The sequence below is a fragment of the Chrysemys picta genome, chromosome 11 (genome assembly GCF_011386835.1).
Source record: "Chrysemys picta bellii isolate R12L10 chromosome 11, ASM1138683v2, whole genome shotgun sequence".
Lineage (NCBI taxonomy): Eukaryota > Metazoa > Chordata > Testudines > Emydidae > Chrysemys > Chrysemys picta.
The window spans coordinates 10,013,549-10,033,733 of NC_088801.1; the positions used below are offsets into that span (position 1 = coordinate 10,013,549).

At 49.7% G+C, this 20,185-nt stretch overlaps 1 protein-coding gene across 3 annotated transcripts in view; it reads right to left on the reverse strand.

Annotated features, from left to right (window-relative positions):
* Positions 1 to 19,099, reverse strand: part of LOC101945758 (myosin-M heavy chain-like) — a 91,367-nt gene extending 72,268 nt beyond the window's left edge. The window contains exon 1 of one of the 3 annotated variants that reach the window (XM_008167800.4): positions 18,849 to 19,099. The gene's annotated coding sequence lies outside the window, so the exon portion shown is untranslated. Of the gene's footprint in view, positions 1 to 18,203; positions 18,690 to 18,848 lie in introns of those variants that run through there. The other 2 variants (XM_024104798.3, XM_008167803.4) reach the window with 2 other exon arrangements.
* Between the last annotated feature and the right edge of the window lie 1,086 nt (positions 19,100 to 20,185).

The following is a 20,185-nucleotide window of genomic DNA, read 5'->3' on the forward strand; positions in this document are numbered from 1 at the left end:
CCCTGCAATGATGAGGACAGGCAACCGTGGAAACACTTCTGCTCGGCAAGAGGGCTGTCACCTCCTCCATTTCCCCACAAACTACATTCTGCTGTAATCACATTAGTTAGAAGGAACCCACCTCGGTTACGAAAGTAACCCATGCGTCATACGATGAAAGGGCTGGCCCAGGGGCTGTGAAAGCTCTGCCTTGATATGCAGGAGTGGAGTGGATGGAGTAGAATGTGCTGGGTCATGAAACAGCGACCTCTCTAGACCCTAAAGGGACAGCATTGATGGTCTCCAATTCAGTCGGTTGGTCTTCCATCCAATCTTCCTTGGCCTTCAAGAGGAGGGGGCCTATGAAATGGTATTGGTGAAAGATACGAAAGGCCTCTTTGCAGTCTAGGGCCTATTTGAAAGAAGGAAATGGGGGAGAATGTGAGGGGGGATTATTTGCAGTCCCAAATAATGAGAACTCAGCTCTATCATCTCCAGTTCTCTGCTGGTGCCTGTTCCTATTCCACGGAGGCAGCCACTTTTCGGCGCTGGGGGAATGATCCATTCTGTGATTTTTCATGATGAAATGTGCTCTGCACATTGCTGCTAGCGCTACAGTGCAATTCTCTGCCCTGCAAGCCTTTTATTGGGCGTCCTGGCTCTTAGAAGAGTTCTTGCATTACCATTACCAACAGAGCATGCGCTTTTGGGGCCAAATTCTCTACTGAGGCAAATGGACACTGATATTGATTTCAATGGAGTGTTACCCTTTTGCACCTGGAGTAAAGGTGACCCTTTGTCTGTCAGAAGAGTTTATGGTTGTCATCTCTCTCTCTCCCCCGCTGCTGAGGCGTCCTAGTTTGGCATATGACTGGCAAGAGAAGCAGAGAGGCCCATGGCTCTGCTGGTGGAGAGCCCATTGATTTAACAGTGATGCACCAACAGCCACTGTAAACTGATATGACACCAGCACCTGATCCGTGTGAGTGGCACAGAAACATAGCAACAGATTCTCTTGAGTTTTATGGACCCATAACAGAGCATGACACAGCAACAAAGACGTTTCATTAATGGTCCTTGTGCAGAACTGCCCTGCAGTTCTGCTGGGATGCTCCATCTCATCTTTCTTAGTCTCCTTAGCTCCCATGCCTGTAATTAAAAGGGCTAGGCCAAGGGTCATGGCTGCTCTGGCTCAGAGCTGGCTTAAGGTAACAACTGAAAATAAATTGCTTTCCTAGCCGCCTATGCTCTAGCAAACCAAGGCTGGGGCTGGGCAGGGGACAAGGCAAGTACGATCATCAAGTGGCCACCCCACTCAGCTGGCTAAAAGCCAGTCCCATGGGCCAATAGAATTCCTGCTGCAGATGTAAGAAGGTGAAGGAGGCCCCTGGATCCAAGTAAGTGTATGAATTAGAGGTGGGGCCAAAGCCTCCAGATCGGAGCATGCCCAGGCCTTGTGGGTGTGCAGATCCAGACCTGACAGCTGGCCTGTTGCCCTGTATAACGGCCCAAAGCAACACGCAGGAACTGAAGGCTGCATGGCAAATATCCCACGACAGATGGGATACTCACCAAACCCTCTGGTTCCTTTTATTGCTAAGGCTCCACATCTGGTTCAGGAGCTGCTGGAATCCTGGCCGCACGAGCCTCTGTCTTGCCTGCACTCTTCACAGCGTTGCGCCCAGGGATAATGGAGAGGGAGGAAAGGCAGCGTGTACTGCTGCTGCTGCAAGGCGTCTAAGGATAACAGTGGGAGGCTTCCGTAAGCAGCTGCAGCACACTGGGCCGGGATTCTCCTCTCACTTCCCCGGGTGTAAATAACTGCTGAAGTCAATGAAGTCACCCTAGCGTGAGCGAGAGGAGAATCAGACCCAACGTGCCGGCGTAGGACGCCAGCTGCACTGACACCTGCCGCCCCCGCAGTCTGTTTATCATGGCGCTCGCTCTTCCTGTTGCAAGGCAAAGTGAATCAATAATAAACATTGAGCCGGAAAAGTTAGTCTGCACCCAGAGCACTGTAATAAATGAAGAGAAAATAAAATCAGTGCAGTCCCATCGGATCTTGTCCTTAGTGGATGGTAATTAAAATCTATGGGCCAAATTCAACCCTGGCATAACTCCACTGAAGCCAGGGCAGTTAAACCCATTGGCCCCTTCTAATAATTGTGGTGCCATGGCAACGAATAGCCGCAGCCACAACAAAGAGGGGAAAAATCTATTTAGGGGTGAGGCTTTTTCTTCCTGACTCTTTGTCACACGCAATGGTGCCGCTGGCCTGCTGCTTTTGTGCTCCCTGTGCCAGTCTCAAAAGCTCCCGGCATTTATATGCAGGGCCCCTCCGCTGGTCACCCGGGAGCACTTGTGGAATCCATTTGCCCTTTCTGAGCAAAGCACACGCTCTTGCCATCACCAGTTCTTTGGGGCTGCGGAACCTCTGCCAGCCTCCCCCTCTGCTATAAACCCCACAACGCACCTCTCACTCACCTCTGCTGTACACTACCTTCCCCTCTGTGCTACACACCCGCCCCTTCAGCGTGCTCTCTGCTCTGCTCCTACAAACGCACCTGCCCCCAGACCCTGCTACACACCCGCAAGGGAACAGGCCACGAAAAGACCAGCGCCTGCCAAAAACACAATGGGTGGGTAAGGGTTAGTCTCCACTGCTGCCCACAGACGCTCCTGGAGAGTAACCTCGCATGGGTCTGGCTGTTTAGGTGTGATACCTGACTCACAGTAGGGCTGGACTTGGGCACCTCTTTCAGGAACAGTCATTACTCAGAAACACCTGCCTCCGTGCCAGGCCTTCCTCTGAGGTGCCAACACCGCGCTCTGAAGCAGCTCAGCTGGGCTCAGAGGTGCCCTCCAATCAGACAGAGGAAGTGCTGTGTCAAGCACAGACAGCACATCCTTCTTCACTGCGGGTGGCCCCGTGTCCAGCTAATCAGCCACGCCGACATGGGATGAGAGCGTAGCCGCAGGACGGGTACCTGGGGAGGTGATTAATGAGCGAACACAGGCACAGAGAGGAGGTGAGAGGCAGAGATGACGCGTAACTCTTGATGGTGGGGGGGGGCACAATTTAAAGCAGGGCACGTGACTGCCCTACGTGTCGCCTCTGGGCTGAGGAACAGCAGCAGAGCCAGGAGCGCCAGGGCAGCGGCGAGCGAGCACCTCAGGGAGCATCTCATGGCAGCTGGGCTCGGCGGGCAGGGGCTGGCTGCGGGGGCATCGCCAGCCGGCACTGCGCTCCTTCAGGGGAAAGGCAAGAGCGCATCGGGGTGCAGCTCGGAGCAGTGCTGCCTGCCCTGCCCGGGGAGCGCCCAGCTGTGCAGAGGTGGCCTGGCTTGGGGAGCAGGGCAGGGAGGGCTGCTGGGCAGCCAGGCAGTGCTCCAGCTCCCACAGCACGGAGAGCCAGGGCCCCGACTGGGCCGGACGGCTCCACCCAGCTTCTGATCCGCCAGCTCCTGGCAGGAGGCGATGGTTTTCAAACTAGGGGGGTGCGCCCCACAGTTTGAAAACCTCTGTGCTAAATGGAAGGCAGAAATCGGGGGGCGGGAGGGTCACATGACCCCACATGCCTCCCCACAAGTCGCTTCTGGTGAGAGGAATGTAGAGGCCTGGGCTGAAGGCGAGGGGTACAGCAGACGGGGAGAGGGGAAGAGGGCAGGACAGCACTGCAGATAAGACGGGGCAAGTGAGATGGAGGAGCTGCCTCCTTCCACCATTAAACAGCAGGGAGGATGCAGCGGGGCCTCCAGGGCCCACTACGGCACTGAGGGGTGTGTGGGTGTGTGTAGAAGGCCTGATACAAACAAATGGCTCTGGGAGGTGAAGGGCAAGTTTTCTATTTCAGATGCCTCCACCTGGAGCCATATCAGCAGGCAGGACTTGGGCGCTCACCTCTCGTTCCCACCCCAACCTTGAGCTGCCACCAGCTCCATGTTCCTGCCTGGGCCAGTACTGTGAAGACTGGGAGCCGCCTCAGCAGTGGGAGAGGTGGGAAATGCATGTGCACCCTGGGTGATTTTACATGATCTTAATGGGACTAACTGGCCTCAAGAAGGATGCCGCTGAGCCACCAGTACCCATGAAGGCCCCCTCCCCTCCCTGCAGTTGTCTAGTTGGGGGTGGGCCCCCTAGCCTGTAATCCCCACCCCGTGGCAGCTTCAGGGGGGATTTCCAGTGTTGCTTACAGAGGGGTAAACGGAGGCACTGGGAGGTGCTGTGTCTTACTATAGTAATATAGGGTCTGATCCAGCCTTCCGGGAAATCGAAGCAAGTCTGGCCAGAGACTTCAGCGGGAGTACGATGTGTTGCAAAGCGAGAATGTGGCAGTGCTGGGGAGTCCCACCTCCCCTGGGTGATTATATTGCCCAACCCTCCCCACAAAAAGCCAGGTAGGGATGCATCTCCCCCCCCATCAACAAGTGGAAGGACAATCCAGTCCAGTGATTATGTGACTAGCCTAGGATTGGGGAGATGTGGGTTCAAATCCCTGCTCTACTACAGATTTCCATATGACCTTGGGCAAGTCTCTCTGTGCCTCAGTTTCCCATCTATAAAATGGAGATAGTAGCATAGCCCTAACTCCCAGGGCTGTGGGGAAGACATGTTAAAGAGTCTGACGTGCTCCAATACTGTGGTGACAGCAGCCCTTTAAGTGCCCAGTCTTTTAGGACCCCTCCTTTTCTCAACTTTCAGGTTATAACTGGCTGTTTTTACGTAGGTCAGAATTGCTGGACATCTGTAAATTGCACATGGGTAAAATAAGAGGTCTTCTATTTTAAGGATGAATTTAGGTTCCAGCCATTCTCTGTACTCAATTCTCTCTAATCCGCCCTGTGCATCTCTTATTACACATTCTGCACTTCTTCCATCTGTGGCACTCCTACTGACGTCAATGGAATTAGACAGCTGTTAAATTTTGTATGTGGCAAACGCCAGTGCATGGATGTACTTTGTTACTGGGAATTTTTACACATTAGCATAATTTATAACACAATGTATATGTTTTCATATGTAGATAATCTAATGAAGATTATCTATGTTATTTTTACTGCATAATTACATATGAGAGGAAATAGAGTCCAGTCCTAGGACTGGGAGTCAGCAGACATGGGTTCCGGTTCTGCCCCTGTCGTGCTCTGTAGCATTTGGCAGTTACTTGACTTCACTGTGCCTCAGTTTCTCTTGATAGAACAAGGTCTAATAATACCTCTGGAAAGCACTTTGAGATCCTCCACCAAATAGCTCCATGAGCCAGATTCTCAAAAGGGCTCAGCACCCACAACTGGGGCCACATTTTCAGAAAAGCTCTGCTCCTATTTCAACACCAAAATAAGAGGCCAGGATTTTCAAAACAGCTCAGTGTGTTTGGGGCTTTGGAAACCTGGGCCCTGTTTCGATGGCAGCTGAGCTCTTTTGATACTCTAACCCATTATGGGGGCGATGCACTTGGAACGTTGACCCCTTCGTACTATTTGCAAGTACGGGGACAGGCAGGTCTAGGCCCACCCATAACAAAAGGCCCACTCCCTCAACTAATGGACCCACTAAGTCCAGGACACAAGTGAATACTTGGGACAACAAAAGAGAAAATAGGATTGGGAGTGAAGTCAAAGATTAAAAATGAGGGAACCCGAGAGGGACACTGAGCAGAGAACCCCAGACAGCATCTATGCCTCCTCAGAGGCATCTAAGAAGTAAGCGGACACTGCCATAAGGAACTTTGCCTGGAGACGTGAGTGGACAAGGGACCAGAAATAGGCCCACAGCTGCAGAGCACACACACACCCATCCGCCGTTCCAGCTTCTTCCTCCTGGAGTGATAGACGGCCATCTTGGCCAGCGCCAAGAGGAGGTTGACGAGGAGGTCCTGTGACTTTGTGGGCCATGAATGGGGTGTGCATAAATCAGGAGGTGCAGGGAGATGTGCAGCCAGACCCTCAGTAAGAGGTTCTAGAGAAGCGGGAAGAGGGGCTGCAACCTGGTGTTTACAAGGGTTCGTGAACTGCACTAGGTACACACCTGTACTCGGCTCTGCACAGGAGCCACCAGCTAATATCCACAGCCAGCCTTGGAACCAGAGTGGAGTACAGGCTGGCCCACTGGGGTTCCTTGCCCTCCTCAGGTGGTCACAGGTCCTACCACTTGGTCTCGGGGCAGGACGCGAGGGTGAAGAAGTGGATGATATGAAACACAAGCGCGTACAGATGTTCTGAGGGCATGGTTCTGAGGTGGGCATGGTTGTGGCGCAGGCTCAGGTGGCATGACAGGGGTAGCCAGGGAGGCTCGGGGGACAGGGGTCCAGTGACTGGAGGGCCAGGGTTGAGGGATGGGTGGGGTGCATCCTCCTGCAGGACCCACTTGAGGACAGCAAGAGAAGCAGGAGGGAAGGCTGCCCTTACTGCCTGGAGCACACAACGGGGACGTGCAGGGCAGGCAGCCCCATGCTCTGGCTGAGCCCTGTGGGGTTTACCCAGTCCCTCTGATCATAGACCAGGAGGTCTCTGAGTCTGGTGGTACCAGCTAGGCCCATCCTCCAGCACACCAAGAGCTAACCCCTGTGTGCAGATATCACAGGGCAGCAGATTGTGTCTCTGCAGAGAGAGGCAGGAGTCTGCTGTGAAACCCCTTTACCAGCTACTTGAACTCCACATGAAGGTGCAAGGTAAACTGCTGCTCACTTATACAAGCAGGTGTATTCACTTAGCACCAACGAGAGAATCAGAAGGGCTTGGAGAACAAATATGAAGGCAGGGCTGTGGGACGCTCTAGAAATAGCCAACTGGGTGTGATTGTTGTTTTAGTAGCTGATAAATCTGCATCCTAGGAAGGGGGTAAGTTTAGCAATATGTTCTGTGTGTGTGTGCTCAGAGCAGGGTGGGGACACTATCTGTGTACAGCATTGTGTTATTTTGCATATACTTTGTCCTCCTTTCTGCAGCATTTTGGGATCTACAGATGAAAGTGCTACAGTGAGTTATTATTTGATAGCGCTTGTCTTTGCTGCTGTGTTTATGGGAGTGTTTCCCCTAACCTGACTGTTAGCCGCATGCAATCTCCAGCTGGAGTTATGTGGTGCTTTAAACTTGAGCTAGCTGGCCCAGGGGGAGGGGTGCTGATGCAAGTACTCACTCGCACTAGGCTAGCTCGGTGCTAACTAGCAATGGGTGCTGCACTGAAGACAAGCCCTAATGCTGTACGCTGCTCTCCCATCCTCTAGGAGAGGTGTTACATAGCCAGCTTTGATATCCAGGTGTCCAAATGACTTCCTAAGAGTAAGATTGAACCTGGCCAACTGCATCTGAGAGGCCAAACTCATGGCAGTCAATGAGGAGGCTGTTTGACAATGTTGAGCGAGCAGGATTCTCCCACTGAAAGCTCTGGAAACAAATTGGCAGATGGTAACAACACAAAGGTGTGGGATTATTTACCTGTGCAGGCTGCTGTGGGTATAATGAGGGTTAGGGTGTCTTTATTTTCTTTTATGCAATACGGCCTTGTCTCAGACAGGTACATAATCAGTAACTTTGAGAACAGCTTCCTCACAAAAATCCTACCTGCCCCTCACCAGTTAAAACCAGCCCTGGTTGATGTCTTGCACCAAGGCTTTAGGTGTCCCTCTCTTCCCCTCCCCTCTGCCCCAAGGAAATAGCCTGTGTTTTGCCCAGACATCTATACAGAGGTGCTGAAACCTTCCTGTCCCCTTCCTGCTGTCCTGCCAAAGAGACCCTCTTAATACACAAGCTTTCTCTAGCACCTGCCACTTGGCATCCTTGTTCACAACCTGCATGTGCTCATAGTGGACTTCATCCTCCTTACTAAACTGTCTTGAGTAAGAGCTTTCCCTCCCCCATCCCATCCCAAGGAGTGTAATAAGGAGCTGATTGCTGAACAAGCCTTCCCTGGGCTCTTCTCTTCCCAGGAACACCCAAATGAACTCCGGGGACCTAAATTCCTCCCTTATAACTGTCATAAAGTCACGAGCTACCTTCTGCTCTGTTACACTGCTGTAAATCTGGAGGGACTCCATTGGCTACTGGTGAGCCATTGCTGTTACACCTGTATAAACCTGGAGTGCCCTCAAGCTGCTACTCATACTTCTGAATATGGCTCAGTGGACCTCTGGCAAAGATGAAGTTGGCTTTAGAAAGTCATCCTGAAGGACTCTGTGTTTTACCAACCCTAGGCAAAAGGTCGGGTGCTGGATGTTAACCTTTCTTTTGGGGGGTGTGACAGTGACCATCTTGGCTGACACGCCTGGGATTGAAGTAGGAGTTCTGGGGGAGCTGCTGCACCCCCTGGCTTGAAGTGGTTTCCATTATATACGGGGTTTACAGTTTGGTTCAGTGGCTCTCAGCACCCTCACTATACAAATGGTTCCAGCATCCCTGCCTCCCTGTATTTTTGCTTACATGCATCAGTCTGCCTAAAGACACTTTCCTAATCTTTCAGACATAAAGTAAGCTGTGAGGGCATCTGATTCCTCAGAGCATAAAGCAACTATTTCCAAAAATATGGTCCAGCCTTAAACGGCTTCCACAAGCAATGCTGCGTTCTAGTACACAGCTTCTATGACTAGTACTGCTCTATCAAAAAAGACCCACAAATCCTTGACCGCACTCTAGCAGTGTACAACTGAACAGGATTGTGGGTATAACCAGGGCAGATTCATGCAAAATGAGCAATGAAGATTCCACTGTGGATCTCCGGGAGCAGTATGGAAAGCTAAAGGCTATCTTCCAGATTTGTTTACAATCAAGGGATAGGTCAGTGGTTTGAGCATTGGCCTGCTAAACCCAGGGTTGTGAGTTTGATCCTTGAGGGGGACACATAGGGATCTGGGGCAAAAATCAGTACTTGGCCCAGCTAGTGAACGCAGGGGGCTGTACTCGATGACCTTTCAGGGTCCCTTCCAGTTCTATGAGATAGGAATATCTCCTTATATTATATTATTATTATTCAATTCATGGCCATGCCAATTAAGGTTAAAACTACAACAGCAAAAATAACAGTGGAGATACATTACTTTTTTTTTTTTGGTATCTTGACATGCCAAGCGTTCAGATTGTTTCCTGGGGCAAAGACAAACACGGCCCCAATGGTACTACGATATTGACAACTATCTGCTAATAGCATTGCTAATTACAAGCAGTGCCCTAGCAATGGAAAAATCTCCCTGTCGCAGGCAGCACCCTGCACTTGTGTGCAGGAGGTTTGAACTCTGCATCAGAAGGCTGCTGCTTTCTCCTTGAGTTGATGGAACAGGGAAATAGCAGGAGGTCTGTATGCGGCAGAGCTCTGAGTGACAGAGGGATTTAGGAAGGATAATCTGCTGGAACAGAGCCTAACAATTCTCACCTGATAGAGTCCCCTCAGGTGGGTGAGCTGGGGGTGAGGCCTCCCAGTGTTGCAGATTGGTAGGGAAAAGCCAAAGAATCATGGGGGTGTCTGTAAGGAAAGCTCAGCCACTCTGCACCATTCTGTGGCCTCTTTCCTTGGAGCCAGAGTAGCACAGTCTAATCTGGGAGTTGAGCAGAGAATGATGCTGCAGAGAATGGATGGTCCATGGCTCCAGCCTCCCTCACGCTCTGTGGAGTCACTTTGCTTCGTTCAGAGCTCAAGTGGAGGGATTTCTGCAGGCTCCTAGGAGGAGGGAAGGAGATGATGCTACAGAGCCTAGGTTCTACTCCACTCCCTGTTCCCCAAGGGCAGTCTGCCAGATCTCAGTCCCCTCCATTTGCAGAAGCAAAGGGAATAAGCCAGGGCACTCTTCACTGGGCTACACCTTGCTTTGCAGGTGCTGATCTTTGTACAGCACACATACTTGGTGCCTGTGAAAATTTCTGTCTAGAGACGTACAATTTGAGAACAAATCTGCCGCTGCTGTGTTCTTCCCACACCCTGATTAACCACCAGATGTAATTAGTGATTCAAGTGGTGTGTGTAAAATATTTGCTTGCTTGTTTTCTGTTGGAAAAGTATTTGTACTCCTCCTTTGCCCCCTGACGTAACTCTGGCACCATCAAAGCAAGAACATAAAGTATTTTGAGGGTCAAGATCAACATTCTACCAAGTGCCAGTGGGGAGAGGAGGAGGAGACCTCTTCGGGGCAGTGCCTAAGCCAAGTATGAGGGGAACGCTATCAATCAGCCGTATGCTGTGATGTCTGGTCACTGATTCACTGCTATCTGAATTTCAAGGACCCAGCCTTAATCTTGCTACAAAATCCAGCTGTTCCATGTACTATATATAACTCCTATGAGTCTGCCTTCCCCATCTGGGATGGGGCTAGCTCTGCTCTGGGCCATCTGCACAAGTCTGGTTGAAAATATTCCTCAATCAGTACTTTTGTCACATTTCTAATCCCAGCCATCTTACTCATGGGCCATTTCTCAGGCACACCTCTCTACAAAGCCATGCTGTAATGTGGGGAGATTGAAGACCTCCCCCACCAAGTTCTGGCTGTTGGTTTTTCATAAATCAGGCTATTCAGTGTAGCTGTAGCTGTACTGGTCCTAGGCTATTAGAGAGACAAGGTGGGTGAGGCAATATCTTTTATTGGACCAACTTCTGTTGGTGAGAGAGAGAGAGATTGTTTCATCAACAGAAATTGGTCCAATAAAAGATATTACCTCACCCACCTTGTCTTTAATAAATCAGACTATGAATTCTGTGACTAAATCTGTCACAACAGATCTACTGACTGGATATGACACTCTCAACTAATGAGACAATGAGTGAAGTAATCCCTTTTATTGGACCAACTTCTGTTGATGAAAGAGACAAGCTTTCGAGCTTACACAGAGCTCTGCATTACCTCACCACCTTGTCTCTCATGTCCTGGGTCCAACAACACTGCAAACATACAACCAGTGTCTAGGAAACGGGAGCTATGCCAGAGGATCTTCTGCTATGTTGGCTCACTGAAATCATCTCTACTGAGTGATTGATACATTAGCTCAAAGACACTAAGTTCCACAAATAACCTTCTCCCAAACATCCTCTCTCCCCGAAGGAAGAACCTGGCACCCTGAATGGAAGTGAGCTCAGCAAGAGTTCGGCCTTGATGATCACATGATTCGCTTGCAGTCAAAACTATCATCAGCTTTTGCCTAACGATTGACTATTTGGATTGCTAAATGTCTTTATATTACGAAGCGACTCCACTTTGTCAATGTTTGGTGAACAAATGGCTCCTGATGTGATGCTCAGCCAAAATTGCTCATGGATCCTTGAAAAGCCAAGAGATGAGTGTGTCATTCCCTGGCATGGCTCTAACCATGTGTTCTGCATATTGGCACCACTGCTATTCACTTCAAAAGGCAGTTCCAAAGGGTCAGGTTCTTCCCTCAATACATATGTGGAACTCCCACTAGCATCTGCTGCAGTTGCACGTGTCTCCTGAAGGGCAGACAGCTCCGTAAGCATGCAGGGAGCTTGGAAATCTAGGTGCTAGACACATTTTCAATCCCGGAAAGATTCATTTGCAAAATGTAAATACACAACATGCGACTAAAAGGCTTTGTTGAGTTACCTTTGGGGAAAGAGAAGCAATTTTAGTAGTTTATTGGAATAAAGCTCTATAGTGGAATCAAACCTGGACTGGACTAAATATACTGTCCCCCCAATGAGGTCTTCTAGCCAGTTGGTCTCTTCTATCTCTAATTTGTTACATTCATCAAATAGCCAATTAATGCTCCAGCCATGACTTGAGTTAGTCATGAGAAAAGACCTCCCTCCTTTCTCCGCCCCCCCACCCCCCTTTTAAAGTTAAGCTTGGTATGGATGCACTTGGCCTAAAAGCTGCTTGTTTCTGATCACCGCTCCAAGCTTAGGGACAGAAACCTTTCCTGGCCTTGAAAGTGTAGCTCTGTTCTGTCAAAGTGACTCCCGCAGTGACCGCTCACTGAGTATGGATCACTAAAGCATGGCTGTTGCCTAACTTGTCAAGGGTGCTGAATGTCCGCTACACACAACTTCTGAGGTTCCTAGCTTTCCATTGCTGGCTCATGAACCATCAGACCTTGCCACAGTCGCTGATTCCTCTGAGCAGCAGAGCTGTCTTGACCCTAAGCAAAGACCTGTTCTAACACATCACAGCCCGTGGACCAATGTAACTTTTGAATCCTGGGCACAGACACTTTCCTCTTCAAATCTGCAGATACCCTAAGGAAAAACAGGCAGCATGGAGCTGTTGAACAGAACTTGTGTGTGTTAGCTTGCATAAGCATTTCGGGCTGCATCATGCCATCTTAGTGTCATCAATACGCTCATGTCACACACTGGGCCATGTGTATATAAGATTCTCTGCATAATTTTTTTTTTAACCTCCCCTGTATCTGTGGAATGGGTTGGGTGAGTCTCAGTCCAGCTCCCTACTGGACCAGGGTCCCCGGAAATGATACCCTTGTGTGAAGTCTCCTCAGAGGCCAAGAACTCTCTATGGAGAGAGCTATTCTGGCCGGGGTTGGGGTGAATTGGGAGGGGCAAAGTGTGGGAAGCTTGCACTGTTGCTACCCATACTGTACACGCTCTGTGGTGCAATAGAGGACAATCACATAGCTACATCAGTGCTAACTACATATAACTGTACTGAAACCAAACCCCCTCCATCTTTCTTCCCCTGCTGCCCAAACCCCAAATGGACAAAAAATTCCCAGTTAGACTCTTCAGCAGCAGCAACCAGAGCAAGAGGAGTCACCTTGGGGAAGTCCATGGTTTCATAATCAGAACCTCCCTTTTAATTATCCCGAGGATGGGGCTGTAAACACAATCATTCAATCAGTGTTAGGGGGCAGTCATGCTGCATTTGCATTAACATAAATGAGTGCTAATGTGACACTGAACTAATCCGATCTGACAGCAATTGGCTAATGCTCAATGATAGAAGCCCTACAGCTAAGCTTGCTCTGTACGGTTCCAGGACCGCTTTCAGCACTGTGGAGAAGATGGCTTGAGCTGAGAAAAGATAGCAATGACGGATGCTTTGAACTCCTAGGGCCCAGCAGCTCATTTTTAGGACACATGCTCCTTGGATTCATAGGAGCGAGAAGTAACTTATAAAACCCTCCTGCAAGGGCAGGATCCTACCCTACCCTACACTTCTCACTCTTTGTTCAGTCTAACTTTGAAAACACTAAGCTATGGTGTTCCACCACGGTCCTGGATGGACTTCTGTAGCCAGATACACACTGCGCTTTCAGGAAGCTTTGACAGATTCCACCTCAACTTTCCTTTAGTTTCATTGCTTTCCACCTAGTACCTGTATAACTAATCTTTGGTGCCAACCCCCTTCACAGGGGACTGCTAAAGGTTTTATGGAAAATGACCTGTTTCTATTCTCCTGGACTCGATGCTGACCCAATAGTTCAATGTTGTGTTGCAGATGTGAAAATGATACAGCCTAGAAAAGAGAGAGAGAGTGTGTGTGTGTGTGTGTGTAAGAGACTACTGCATGGAAGAGTAGCGTGAGATAACATGTGAATTCTGGGTAGCCCCAAGCCACTTGGCAACTAACCCATACTCCAAAGCAGGGACACAATCTCATGACTTGTGCAATGATGCAGAAATTAAAACAATAGACTTATTCCTGATCCTACCACATACTGTAATTCACAAGGTGTAATTTTCCAAATGTAAATTGATTAAACCACATGTCCGTCCCTTCTATGTGTTGGGCATCTCTAAACTATCCTCTTAAAAGCTGCTTGCGGTACACACCACTCTTGCTAGTACTCCTGCAGGATCCCGGTGATCTCTAGCTCAGTGGTATCTCCCTAGTGTTACATAGTTATCCTGCTAACAGTGGAGTGTTTGACAAAGTGAGAGATGCTGGTGCATCTGTCAGGGGTCACTTATGCTGGTTTAATGCAAAATGGGTGAAATTCACCCCTCACTCCCCATGCAAAGGTTTGGAACAAGAGCTATACACTACTGAAGTGGTACTTTATGCCGCTCTCTGTACAGTGGTCAGTTTTCCCAATACACCCACCATTGGCCAACCCACTCTCTCTCCCCCCTGCTTGCCCGCTAGCTCAGGCAACACATGATCACAGGACTGCCAAACATTTTTCTCCCAAGTTACACTTTAGCAGCTCATAGCAATCTTATCCTCACCCAGCTAAGTCAGGTCCTCAATGGTGCTCTGCTGGTGTAAGACTGTGTGGTCAGCCCCTTGTTTTCTCTTTGTGCAGAAGCTTGGGAGGGTCACGTGGCAGAACTGGGGCCCCATTAGTCATGCAGGGGACAGTGGGTTGTTCCAGTTAGCTGCAAAATATGAACTTTCTGTCAAACTAGCTGCAGAGCCCCTCCACCTATTAGGAAAACGAGACTCGTAAGGGAAAGCACCAGCCTGATCATGCAGAGAGACTAGTGAGCAGGAAACCTTTCCCTAAGTGCCAAATGTCGTACAGTACTTCCTAGGGAAGGGAAGCAAGGGAACACATTCCTTTCATCTCAGGTAGGGGCCAATTCTCTCCTCAGTTATAGTGGTGCAATTCAGCTGTAGTCAATGAAGTTACTCTGGATTTTCTCCCTAAGTCAAGGAGAGAATTTGGTCCGTGTTCCAATACTGCCTGACCAATTCTGTCTCATTTCTTTGTTGGGCTCCCTCATCTGTCTCCACCTGTTGTTTCTTGTCTTCTGGACTGCAAGCCCTTTGGGCAAACATCCCCTTGTTTTGTTTGTCCAGCACCTAGCACAATGGGGCTGTGGCCCACAACTGGCACTCGGGTGCTACTGCGATACTGCTACTAATAAAATAGCATTCCACTGCCGGCAAACACGTGTATCGTGCTCATTTGCACGTAACCATTGATCTCCAAGCAGGCTACACAGGCAAGTGGAGATTTGCTATCACCGTTTTAGAGCTGGGGAAACTGACGCCAAGAAGTTTAGAGCCTTGTCCAAGATCAGACAACAAGTTGGTGACCGAGCCAGCGCAGAACCTAGAAACTTTGTCTTCTAGGTCTGGGGCTTGATTTCCCTCCCACCCACCCCCCATTTTACACCAGTCTTACTCCAGTGCAATTCCATTGACTTCAGATGACTTAGGGCAGGCGTAGTCAATAGGTGGTCCAAGGGCCAAATCCAGACTGCTAATTACATTTGAACAAACCACAACATCTTTTTTATTTACTTATTATTAGTGTTGTTGTTATTGTTTGTATTTTCTCTGGCATCTGGACCTTGACTATTCCTTGATGAAGAAATCTGGACCTTGGCAAAAAATAATTGATTACCCCTGACTTAGGGTATGTCTACATCACAATGAGAGGTGTGATTGCAGCACATGTGGACATACATACCTGAGCTAGCTGTAAATCTAGCTAGCACAGGTGCCCTTAGCAGTGAAGCGGCACAGACTTTACCCTGGGCCTATGCTGAGTACCCAGGGCTCCAGATGGGCTTGTACAGTTCATGCTGAAGCGTGTGCTGCTGTGATTTCATTGTGATTGGTACCTGAACTAGTTCTAGGAAAGCTAGCTCAGATATACCGCCTGTTGCACCTACCCCCTGATTGCAGCATAGAGTAGACCTATGCCTACTCCAGTTTTACACCAGCGTGAGTGCGAGCTGGGCCAGGCTCCTATGCTCTAAATAAGAGAGATAAGATGAAACGTATCACTTGTTAGAAGTTATTGCCGTATAACAGAAGAATCTAGAGGCTGTGATCTCAATTGGCACCTCATGGTGCTCGGCACTCTATGTTCACAGAGCAAGAATACTTTATTTTATATTATGCTACTGCCTACAAGCCCTAATGAGGGAGCAGGACTCCATGGTGCTCGGTGCTGTACGCACACACTAAAAGCCAGGGCTGGCCCAAAGAGTGTTTCTCATGATGAGACAATGACAGCTGAATACAAGGGGGAGGGGGAGAGGAAGGAGTGTGTGCAAGACAAATGGTGGAAGGAATGCTGATCAAATAGACTCATTTGAGTCTAAGTGGACAAGATAAACACCCCACCAGAGAAAAGAAGCAGTTCTGCATCCTTATTTTTACGGAGAGGGCACTGAGTCGCAGAGTAACTTGGGGACATATATAAAAGAAGTTCAGCACCTGCAATCCGGGACCAGATTTTTCAAACAAGCTAAGCTCCCACTTGAGCTGCAAAACAAAGGGTCGGACTCTTGAAAGTTCCCAAGAGGCGGTGGGGGACGCTCTTGAGAGTAGCTAGCCGCAAGTGTCGCGGTAGGAGTTATTGGGGGCCGAGCACTTGGCAAAATCTAGCCTTTTAAAATGGGAGCTGAGCACCTTTGGCAATTCATGTCACCCAGGAAGTTTGGGGTAGAGCTGGGTTTGGGACCCACCTTATTGCTACCTGCGCTGTTAAGCCTCCAGTGCAGGGACCCCTGATTTATTTGGTGGCTGTACAGTGCCTCTTCCATGAGGGGGGCTCCTTCCTAGCTCCCACCTCAATACTAATCTCTTGAGCCCCAGTCCTGTCTTAATTGCAAAACCACCCTTCTCACTTATCACACTAAAACAAAAAAAAAACCCTGTCCTCTACGTGTGTGGCAACATTTCCCCAAAATGCTCCAAGCATACAGCACTGATAGCAACCACCGATATCACTGTGGCTAGTTACTTTAGGAAGCAATGGCAGGGAGTGGGGCAAGTGGCTAAACCACCGAATTAGGGAGCCTAGCCCTCTGGGCTCTATTTCTGGTCTGCCTCTTTCTCTGCAAGTCATTTAAGCTGCCTGTACTTCAGTTTTTCTATCTGTAGAATGGGAACAATAATACTTTCCTGGTGCACATGGGTACTCTGAGCTTTAGTGTTTGTAAAGCAGGCTGAAAGCATTCAGTGGAAGAAATCACTATACGGGCCTGCAGACACTATTCTAATACAACTAAAGAATATTTTGTGCTGTTATTTGTAACGCTTTTGGGAGAAAGTATAACTGAGAAATGGAGCAAGTCCTCAGGAAGAGCTGTGAATTGCTGCAGTGTAACTAACAGTGGGAGGACTGGTTTTGCCTGTTTTGTTGACAGAACCTCTTGGGAATTTTGTTGCACCTGACATTTTTCAATAATCCACTGGAACTTCAACCTGAATGGACTCAAACGCACAACCTTGTCAATGGTGCTTGGGTATGACATCATTACACAGAAATAAAGCATTCTGAAGATGAGGCTATTATGAATCAGAATGGCAAATTTAATTAAAAATGACTCACTTGCATCCTGCAGATTTAAAGAGCTAGATGGCAGCTATTCAGCCTTCTTTTTTAACAATAAAACTACTACACATATATGGCAGAAATAATCTAGTCCATACAGAACCAATTCCTCTATAATTGGACGTGTTCTCTACCCCGCTGATGTGTGAATTCTTAAAGTTGTCTCCACTATTGCTATTAAACAACCAATACAATCAGAAAACGGTGATGAGGGTTCATTTAAATCGTTATGCAGCATCAGCTTTCAGAAAAGGAGTGGCGTGAGAAAAGTCTTCCCAGACCAATGCATTTGAATTCATCAATGGGAACGGATATTAACTGTCAGTCACAAAGAGCTAGTAAGTACATAATTGGCATGCAGGTTCCCCAGGTAGGAGACAGCTATTGGCGCATCAGATGCTTGCCAGCAAAGAGGTGAATGTGTTTTGGAAGAGGTACCCGCCCCCCCCCCCCCAGTGAAACAATCCAGGAGCTGGATGCAGAAGTAGCTGGTAATGGCTATTTCACCCAAGAGCAACTGAGAGAGACCAAAACGGAGGAGGGGGAAGCACAGCTAGTGGCAATGGAAAGCAGAAATGTAAATTAATTAAAAAAAAAGCCACCACCTCTCCTACCATTTGCTATTTCAAGCCAGACAAATGACTAGGGCAGTGAAGGATGCTCCTGTCTTGTAGCTCTCTATATCACCCCCATGCAGCCATTCGCCTTTGTTGCAGATCTTCTCCTAGCAAGGTGCATTTTTCTGCCTCAACCATCAAGCAGGGCATGGTCAATAAAACAGCACTGAATGGGGAAGATGGATTGTCTATGAAATGCTGGGTGTCTTTCAAAATCAGACCATTTTAAACCAGAATCTGTACAAATCTAGAGGCTCTTTTTAACAATCCTTTCTAGATCAGCCCCACTGGGGTTGAGGAGAAGAGACCCCAGAAAAGGAAGGGAGGTTACAAGGCATTAACCCATCCGCCCCCAGAACCCCCTGCAAGTCCTGTCAGGCAGGCAAGGAGAAAATACCGTGGGAGGAGGAGGACTTACCCAGCAGGGAGGAAAGAGACTTGCAAGTGACAGACTTGCAAGTAGATTCATGGCTTGGTCACTAATTGCTGTGGGCAGCTGTCAGTTTTCTCCCCTCGCTTATAGCTTGATGAGCTCACGCATTTAACGGAAACTAGCATCGCAACTTCGTAATCAAGGAGTCCGGGAAAGGCACATCCAGTCCTTCCGCCTTGGCAAAGCCCCCCAGCCAATTTCGGGGAAACCCAGGAGAGGCGTTCAGCCTCTGGGGCATTTTCACTCCCAAACAGCCCAGCTGCGCTTTTCCTTCCAACCCAGCCCCCTTCTCCCCTTTCCCCGCCACGCTCGGGAGAAACTCAAATCCCAACTTTGTGCCTTTGATCGCTTCTCTGCACGCTCCCGGCCCCCAGCCCGGCTCAGGGGGCGGCTACCGCACAATCGGCAGGTCGGGCGGGAGCCGGGGTGGGGGATACATCACTGGCGTGGCTGGCGCACAAAGCAGCTGCTTTTCTCACTGAACACAGAAAGGAAACCGGAGTGACACCCCCCTCCACCGCCTGCAACCCCTGCAAGACCCCGTCAGCTTTTGCAAATCCGCTTTTCCTCCCTCCTTTGTACATGCGGCTTTGGTCCCCTCCCCTCCTGCGGCGCGCGGGCTTTATTTACCTGGCGGCTGCAGTGTCTCCCTGGGATGCTTCGCCTTGTGCCTTTGTTGTGCGCGCTCTGCCCCGGCTCCAGCAGCAGCAGCAGCGGCACCTTGCCTGGCCTGGAGAATAAGCCTGATGCATCCCCCACCCCCACTGGGCTTTTGCAAGCGGTTGTCAGCCCCTGGTTTAGTGCGTCTCCACGGCAACCCCGGGGAAGGGGGGCGCGAGAGCGGCGCGTGCGGAGCTGATTGGGTAGCAGGAGCCTCTGTCAGGCTGGGGGGGGAGGGGGGGCGGCCCTTTCATGGGCAGAGCGGAGCGGCCTCCGGCTGCAGCACGGCGCGGGGTACCGCTGGGCCAGGCAGCCGCTCCGCGAGCCGATGGGAGGCCGGTTCCCGCGGAGATACCGGGCAGAGTTAAAGCTTTGCTGCTGCCTATGTCCCCGTAGCCCCCAGGCGGAGGCACAGAGCTTGCAGCCTAAAGGGCCGGGATGGGGGCAAGTGACCCGGGGGATGCGAGGCATGTGGCTTATCCGTGCCATGGCTTGTGTGTGTGTGTGTGGACCTGTCGCCCACTGCTTTCTGCCTGGCGTTACCTAGATGCCCCCTTATAGGACTATGGCAGAGCTGAGTGAGGGCAGGATTTGATGGTGGAAAGGGTTGTGACCCCCAGCCAGGCTCCACATGGAGGGGATGGACAGGAGATGGCTGTGGGGGAATGGGACATTGAGGCTGGCAGCACAGGCAGGGTGGCAGGTGAGGTAAGAGGGATGGGCAGATAAGAGGAGCAGAGCTGTGGAGGGCCAGGAAAGTGATAAGAAGCTTAATCCTGATGCCACGGGAGTCTCCTGCATGCGTCCTCAGAAAGGGAAGGAGACAACAAAGGTGGGGTTGGCTGTTTGGAGCATGTGGTTTCCCTGAGGTTTATCTAGTTGACTTATGTATCAAATGCTGGGCATTTCCTTGGCAACAGTTGGGTGTATCTAGGGTGACCAGACAGCAAGTGTGAAAAATCGGGATGGGGGTGTGGTGTAATAGGAGCCTATATAAGAAAAAGACCCCCAAATCGGGACTGTCCCTATAAAACCGGGACATCTGGTCACCCTGGGTGTATCATAATGGGATAAGCATACAATTCCCAGACTAGCAATTGGCCAGATGCATTTGCAAGCTAACATCTCAACAAGGAACTTGCAGGTTCTTTGGTGGTGGGGCATTAAGAGAGGAAATGGGGTTGTATTGGCTGGAGCAGGGAAATTTGGGGCCTGGGATAAGTAGACTGAGCAGATCACATGAATATAAAAATGGACAAGGATTTCTTATGTCTTTGTAATGAAGTAATGGGCTGCACACAAGCTAC